This window comes from Medicago sativa, chromosome 5, assembly GCF_051527215.1.
Source record: "Medicago sativa cultivar Bolivia chromosome 5, Bolivia_mono, whole genome shotgun sequence".
Taxonomy (NCBI): Eukaryota; Viridiplantae; Streptophyta; class Magnoliopsida; order Fabales; family Fabaceae; genus Medicago; species Medicago sativa.
Genome location: NC_140753.1, coordinates 39,120,138 through 39,128,123, shown reverse-complemented (window position 1 = coordinate 39,128,123; position 7,986 = coordinate 39,120,138).

The following is a 7,986-nucleotide window of genomic DNA, read 5'->3' as shown; positions in this document are numbered from 1 at the left end:
TGGCCGAAATGGGGGTTAAGTGAATTTCCTTGTTAATTTACAGATTTCACTCGTCTTTTGACCCTTTTTCTTTCACTAAAAAGGGCATAAAGTGGCCTACCCTTATTGAATCGAAGCATGTAATAGTTCCTAGGAAATCTAACAAGCATATCTACGACTTCCATCGTTGATTTTAGAGTTTTCAAAAACGGCCGAAATGGGGGTTAAGTGAATTTCCTTGTTAATTTACGGATTTCACTCGTTTTTGACCCTTTTTCTTTCACTAAAAAGGGCATAAAGTGGCCTAGACTTATTAAATCGAAGCATGTAATAGTTCCTAGGGAATCTAACAATCATATCTACGACTTCAATGGTTGATTCTAGAGTTTTCAAAAACGGCCGAAATGGGGGTTATGTGAATTTCCATGCTAATTTACGGATTTCACTCGTTTTTGACCCTTTTTCTTTCACTAAAAAGGGCATAAAGTGGCCTAGCCTTATTGAATCGAAACATGTAATAGTTCTTAGGAAATCTAACTAGAATATCTACGACTTCCATGGTTTATTTTAGAATTTTCAAAAACGGCCAAAATGGGGGTTAAGTGAATTTCCTTGTTAGTTTACGGATTTCACTCGTTTTTGACCCTTTTTCTTTCATTAAAAAGGGCATAAAGTGGCCTAGCCTTATTGAATCGAAGCATGTAATAGTTCCTAGGAAATCTAACAAGCATATCTACGACTTCCATAGTTGATTTTAGAGTTTTCAAAAACGGCCGAAATGGGGGTTAAGTGAATTTCCTTGTTAATTTACGGATTTCACTCGTTTTTGACCCTTTTTCTTTCACTAAAAAGGGCATAAAGTGGCCTAGACTTATTAAATCGAAGCATGTAATAGTTCCTAGGAAATCTAACAAGCATATCTACGACTTCCATGGTTGATTTTAGTGTTTCCAAAAATGGCCGAAATGGGGGTTAAGTGAATTTCCTTGTTAATTTACGGATTTCACTCGTCTTTTGACCCTTTTTCTTTCACTAAAAAGGGCATAAAGTGGCCTACCCTTATTGAATCGAAGCATGTAATAGTTCCTAGGAAATCTAACAAGCATATCTACGACTTCAATGGTTGATTCTAGAGTTTTCAAAAACGGCCGAAATGGGGGTTATGTGAATTTCCATGCTAATTTACGGATTTCACTCGTTTTGACCCTTTTTCTTTCACTAAAAAGGGCATAAAGTGGCCTAGGCTTATTGAATCGAAGCGTGTAATAGTTCTTAAGAAATCTAACAAGCATATGTACGACTTCCAGGGTTGATTTTAGAGTTTTCAAAAACGGCCGAAATGGGGGTTAAGTGAATTTCCTTGTTAATTTACGGAATTCCCTCGTTTTTGACCCTTTTTCTTTCAATAAAAAGGGCATAAAGTGGCCTAGCCTTATTGAATCGAAACATGTAATAGTTCTTAGGAAATCTAACTAGAATATCTACGACTTCCATGGTTTATTTTAGAATTTTCAAAAACGGCCAAAATGGGGGTTAAGTGAATTTCCTTGTTAGTTTACGGATTTCACTCGTTTTTGACCCTTTTTCTTTCATTAAAAAGGGCATAAAGTGGCCTAGCCTTATTGAATCGAAGCATGTAATAGTTCCTAGGAAATCTAACAAGCATATCTACGACTTCCATCGTTGATTTTAGAGTTTTCAAAAACGGCCGAAATGGGGGTTAAGTGAATTTCCTTGTTAATTTACGGATTTCACCCGTTTTTGACCCTTTTTCTTTCACTAAAAAGGGCATAAAGTGGCCTAGACTTATTAAATCGAAGCATGTAATAGTTCCTAGGAAATCTAACAAGCATATCTACGACTTCCATGGTTGATTTTAGTGTTTCCAAAAATGGCCGAAATGGGGGTTAAGTGAATTTCCTTGTTAATTTACAGATTTCACTCGTCTTTTGACCCTTTTTCTTTCACTAAAAAGGGCATAAAGTGGCCTAGTCCTATTGAATCGAAGCATGTAATAGTTCCTAGGAAATCTAACAAGCATATCTACGACTTCCATCGTTGATTTTAGAGTTTTCAAAAACGGCCGAAATGGGGGTTAAGTGAATTTCCTTGTTAATTTACGGATTTCACTCGTTTTTGACCCTTTTTCTTTCACTAAAAAGGGCATAAAGTGGCCTAGACTTATTAAATCGAAGCATGTAATAGTTCCTAGGAAATCTAACAAGCATATCTACGACTTCCATGGTTGATTTTAGTGTTTCCAAAAATGGCCGAAATGGGGGTTAAGTGAATTTCCTTGTTAATTTACAGATTTCACTCGTCTTTTGACCCTTTTTCTTTCACTAAAAAGGGCATAAAGTGGCCTACCCTTATTGAATCGAAGCATGTAATAGTTCCTAGGAAATCTAACAATCATATCTACGACTTCAATGGTTGATTCTAGAGTTTTCAAAAACGGCCGAAATGGGGGTTATGTGAATTTCCATGCTAATTTACGGATTTCACTCGTTTTTGACCCTTTTTCTTTCACTAAAAAGGGCATAAAGTGGCCTAGCCTTATTGAATCGAAACATGTAATAGTTCTTAGGAAATCTAACTAGAATATCTACGACTTCCATGGTTTATTTTAGAATTTTCAAAAACGGCCAAAATGGGGGTTAAGTGAATTTCCTTGTTAGTTTACGGATTTCACTCGTTTTTGACCCTTTTTCTTTCATTAAAAAGGGCATAAAGTAGCCTAGCCTTATTGAATCGAAGCATGTAATAGTTCCTAGGAAATCTAACAAGCATATCTACGACTTCCATAGTTGATTTTAGAGTTTTCAAAAACGGCCGAAATGGGGGTTAAGTGAATTTCCTTGTTAATTTACGGATTTCACTCGTTTTTGACCCTTTTTCTTTCACTAAAAAGGGCATAAAGTGGCCTAGACTTATTAAATCGAAGCATGTAATAGTTCCTAGGAAATCTAACAAGCATATCAACGACTTCCATGGTTGATTTTAGTGTTTCCAAAAATGGCCGAAATGGGGGTTAAGTGAATTTCCTTGTTAATTTACGGATTTCACTCGTCTTTTGACCCTTTTTCTTTCACTAAAAAGGGCATAAAGTGGCCTACCCTTATTGAATCGAAGCATGTAATAGTTCCTAGGAAATCTAACAAGCATATCTACGACTTCAATGGTTGATTCTAGAGTTTTCAAAAACGGCCGAAATGGGGGTTATGTGAATTTCCATGCTAATTTACGGATTTCACTCGTTTTGACCCTTTTTCTTTCATTAAAAAGGGCATAAAGTGGCCTAGGCTTATTGAATCGAAGCGTGTAATAGTTCTTAAGAAATCTAACAAGCATATCTACGACTTCCATGGTTGATTTTAGAGTTTTCAAAAACGGCCGAAATGGGGGTTAAGTGAATTTCCTTGTTAATTTACGGAATTCCCTCGTTTTTGACCCTTTTTCTTTCAATAAAAAGGGCATAAAGTGGCCTAGCCTTATTGAATCGAAACATGTAATAGTTCTTAGGAAATCTAACTAGAATATCTACGACTTCCATGGTTTATTTTAGAATTTTCAAAAACGGCCAAAATGGGGGTTAAGTGAATTTCCTTGTTAGTTTACGGATTTCACTCGTTTTTGACCCTTTTTCTTTCATTAAAAAGGGCATAAAGTGGCCTAGCCTTATTGAATCGAAGCATGTAATAGTTCCTAGGAAATCTAACAAGCATATCTACGACTTCCATAGTTGATTTTAGAGTTTTCAAAAACGGCCGAAATGGGGGTTAAGTGAATTTCCTTGTTAATTTACGGATTTCACTCGTTTTTGACCCTTTTTCTTTCACTAAAAAGGGCATAAAGTGGCCTAGACTTATTAAATCGAAGCATGTAATAGTTCCTAGGAAATCTAACAAGCATATCTACGACTTCCATGGTTGATTTTAGTGTTTCCAAAAATGGCCGAAATGGGGGTTAAGTGAATTTCCTTGTTAATTTACAGATTTCACTCGTCTTTTGACCCTTTTTCTTTCACTAAAAAGGGCATAAAGTGGCCTACCCTTATTGAATCGAAGCATGTAATAGTTCCTAGGAAATCTAACAATCATATCTACGACTTCAATGGTTGATTCTAGAGTTTTCAAAAACGGCCGAAATGGGGGTTATGTGAATTTCCATGCTAATTTACGGATTTCACTCGTTTTTGACCTTTTTTCTTTCACTAAAAAGGGCATAAAGTGGCCTAGCCTTATTGAATCGAAGCGTGTAATAGTTCTTAAGAAATCTAACAAGCATATCTACGACTTCCACGGTTGATTTTAGAGTTTTCAAAAACGGCCGAAATGGGGGTTAAGTGAATTTCCTTGTTAATTTACGGAATTCCCTGGTTTTTGACCCTTTTTCTTTCAATAAAAAGGGCATAAAGTGGCCTAGTCCTATTGAATCGAAGCATGTAATAGTTCCTAGGAAATCTAACAAGCATATCTACGACTTCCATCGTTGATTTTAGAGTTTTCAAAAACGGCCGAAATGGGGGTTAAGTGAATTTCCTTGTTAATTTACGGATTTCACTCGTTTTTGACCCTTTTTCTTTCACTAAAAAGGGCATAAAGTGGCCTAGACTTATTAAATCGAAGCATGTAATAGTTCCTAGGAAATCTAACAAGCATATCTACGACTTCCATGGTTGATTTTAGTGTTTCCAAAAATGGCCGAAATGGGGGTTAAGTGAATTTCCTTGTTAATTTACAGATTTCACTCGTCTTTTGACCCTTTTTCTTTCACTAAAAAGGGCATAAAGTGGCCTACCCTTATTGAATCGAAGCATGTAATAGTTCCTAGGAAATCTAACAATCATATCTACGACTTCAATGGTTGATTCTAGAGTTTTCAAAAACGGCCGAAATGGGGGTTATGTGAATTTCCATGCTAATTTACGGATTTCACTCGTTTTTGACCCTTTTTCTTTCACTAAAAAGGGCATAAAGTGGCCTAGCCTTATTGAATCGAAACATGTAATAGTTCTTAGGAAATCTAACTAGAATATCTACGACTTCCATGGTTTATTTTAGAATTTTCAAAAACGGCCAAAATGGGGGTTAAGTGAATTTCCTTGTTAGTTTACGGATTTCACTCGTTTTTGACCCTTTTTCTTTCATTAAAAAGGGCATAAAGTGGCCTAGCCTTATTGAATCGAAGCATGTAATAGTTCCTAGGAAATCTAACAAGCATATCTACGACTTCCATAGTTGATTTTAGAGTTTTCAAAAACGGCCGAAATGGGGGTTAAGTGAATTTCCTTGTTAATTTACGGATTTCACTCGTTTTTGACCCTTTTTCTTTCACTAAAAAGGGCATAAAGTGGCCTAGACTTATTAAATCGAAGCATGTAATAGTTCCTAGGAAATCTAACAAGCATATCAACGACTTCCATGGTTGATTTTAGTGTTTCCAAAAATGGCCGAAATGGGGGTTAAGTGAATTTCCTTGTTAATTTACGGATTTCACTCGTCTTTTGACCCTTTTTCTTTCACTAAAAAGGGCATAAAGTGGCCTACCCTTATTGAATCGAAGCATGTAATAGTTCCTAGGAAATCTAACAAGCATATCTACGACTTCAATGGTTGATTCTAGAGTTTTCAAAAACGGCCGAAATGGGGGTTATGTGAATTTCCATGCTAATTTACGGATTTCACTCGTTTTGACCCTTTTTCTTTCATTAAAAAGGGCATAAAGTGGCCTAGGCTTATTGAATCGAAGCGTGTAATAGTTCTTAAGAAATCTAACAAGCATATCTACGACTTCCATGGTTGATTTTAGAGTTTTCAAAAACGGCCGAAATGGGGGTTAAGTGAATTTCCTTGTTAATTTACGGAATTCCCTCGTTTTTGACCCTTTTTCTTTCAATAAAAAGGGCATAAAGTGGCCTAGCCTTATTGAATCGAAACATGTAATAGTTCTTAGGAAATCTAACTAGAATATCTACGACTTCCATGGTTTATTTTAGAATTTTCAAAAACGGCCAAAATGGGGGTTAAGTGAATTTCCTTGTTAGTTTACGGATTTCACTCGTTTTTGACCCTTTTTCTTTCATTGAAAAGGGCATAAAGTGGCCTAGCCTTATTGAATCGAAGCATGTAATAGTTCCTAGGAAATCTAACAAGCATATCTACGACTTCCATAGTTGATTTTAGAGTTTTCAAAAACGGCCGAAATGGGGGTTAAGTGAATTTCCTTGTTAATTTACGGATTTCACTCGTTTTTGACCCTTTTTCTTTCACTAAAAAGGGCATAAAGTGGCCTAGACTTATTAAATCGAAGCATGTAATAGTTCCTAGGAAATCTAACAAGCATATCTACGACTTCCATGGTTGATTTTAGTGTTTCCAAAAATGGCCGAAATGGGGGTTAAGTGAATTTCCTTGTTAATTTACAGATTTCACTCGTCTTTTGACCCTTTTTCTTTCACTAAAAAGGGCATAAAGTGGCCTACCCTTATTGAATCGAAGCATGTAATAGTTCCTAGGAAATCTAACAATCATATCTACGACTTCAATGGTTGATTCTAGAGTTTTCAAAAACGGCCGAAATGGGGGTTATGTGAATTTCCATGCTAATTTACGGATTTCACTCGTTTTTGACCTTTTTTCTTTCACTAAAAAGGGCATAAAGTGGCCTAGCCTTATTGAATCGAAGCGTGTAATAGTTCTTAAGAAATCTAACAAGCATATCTACGACTTCCACGGTTGATTTTAGAGTTTTCAAAAACGGCCGAAATGGGGGTTAAGTGAATTTCCTTGTTAATTTACGGAATTCCCTGGTTTTTGACCCTTTTTCTTTCAATAAAAAGGGCATAAAGTGGCCTAGTCCTATTGAATCGAAGCATGTAATAGTTCCTAGGAAATCTAACAAGCATATCTACGACTTCCATCGTTGATTTTAGAGTTTTCAAAAACGGCCGAAATGGGGGTTAAGTGAATTTCCTTGTTAATTTACGGATTTCACTCGTTTTTGACCCTTTTTCTTTCACTAAAAAGGGCATAAAGTGGCCTAGACTTATTAAATCGAAGCATGTAATAGTTCCTAGGAAATCTAACAAGCATATCTACGACTTCCATGGTTGATTTTAGTGTTTCCAAAAATGGCCGAAATGGGGGTTAAGTGAATTTCCTTGTTAATTTACAGATTTCACTCGTCTTTTGACCCTTTTTCTTTCACTAAAAAGGGCATAAAGTGGCCTACCCTTATTGAATCGAAGCATGTAATAGTTCCTAGGAAATCTAACAATCATATCTACGACTTCAATGGTTGATTCTAGAGTTTTCAAAAACGGCCGAAATGGGGGTTATGTGAATTTCCATGCTAATTTACGGATTTCACTCGTTTTTGACCCTTTTTCTTTCACTAAAAAGGGCATAAAGTGGCCTAGCCTTATTGAATCGAAACATGTAATAGTTCTTAGGAAATCTAACTAGAATATCTACGACTTCCATGGTTTATTTTAGAATTTTCAAAAACGGCCAAAATGGGGGTTAAGTGAATTTCCTTGTTAGTTTACGGATTTCACTCGTTTTTGACCCTTTTTCTTTCATTAAAAAGGGCATAAAGTGGCCTAGCCTTATTGAATCGAAGCATGTAATAGTTCCTAGGAAATCTAACAAGCATATCTACGACTTCCATAGTTGATTTTAGAGTTTTCAAAAACGGCCGAAATGGGGGTTAAGTGAATTTCCTTGTTAATTTACGGATTTCACTCGTTTTTGACCCTTTTTCTTTCACTAAAAAGGGCATAAAGTGGCCTAGACTTATTAAATCGAAGCATGTAATAGTTCCTAGGAAATCTAACAAGCATATCTACGACTTCCATGGTTGATTTTAGTGTTTCCAAAAATGGCCGAAATGGGGGTTAAGTGAATTTCCTTGTTAATTTACGGATTTCACTCGTCTTTTGACCCTTTTTCTTTCACTAAAAAGGGCATAAAGTGGTCTACCCTTATTGAATCGAAGCATGTAATA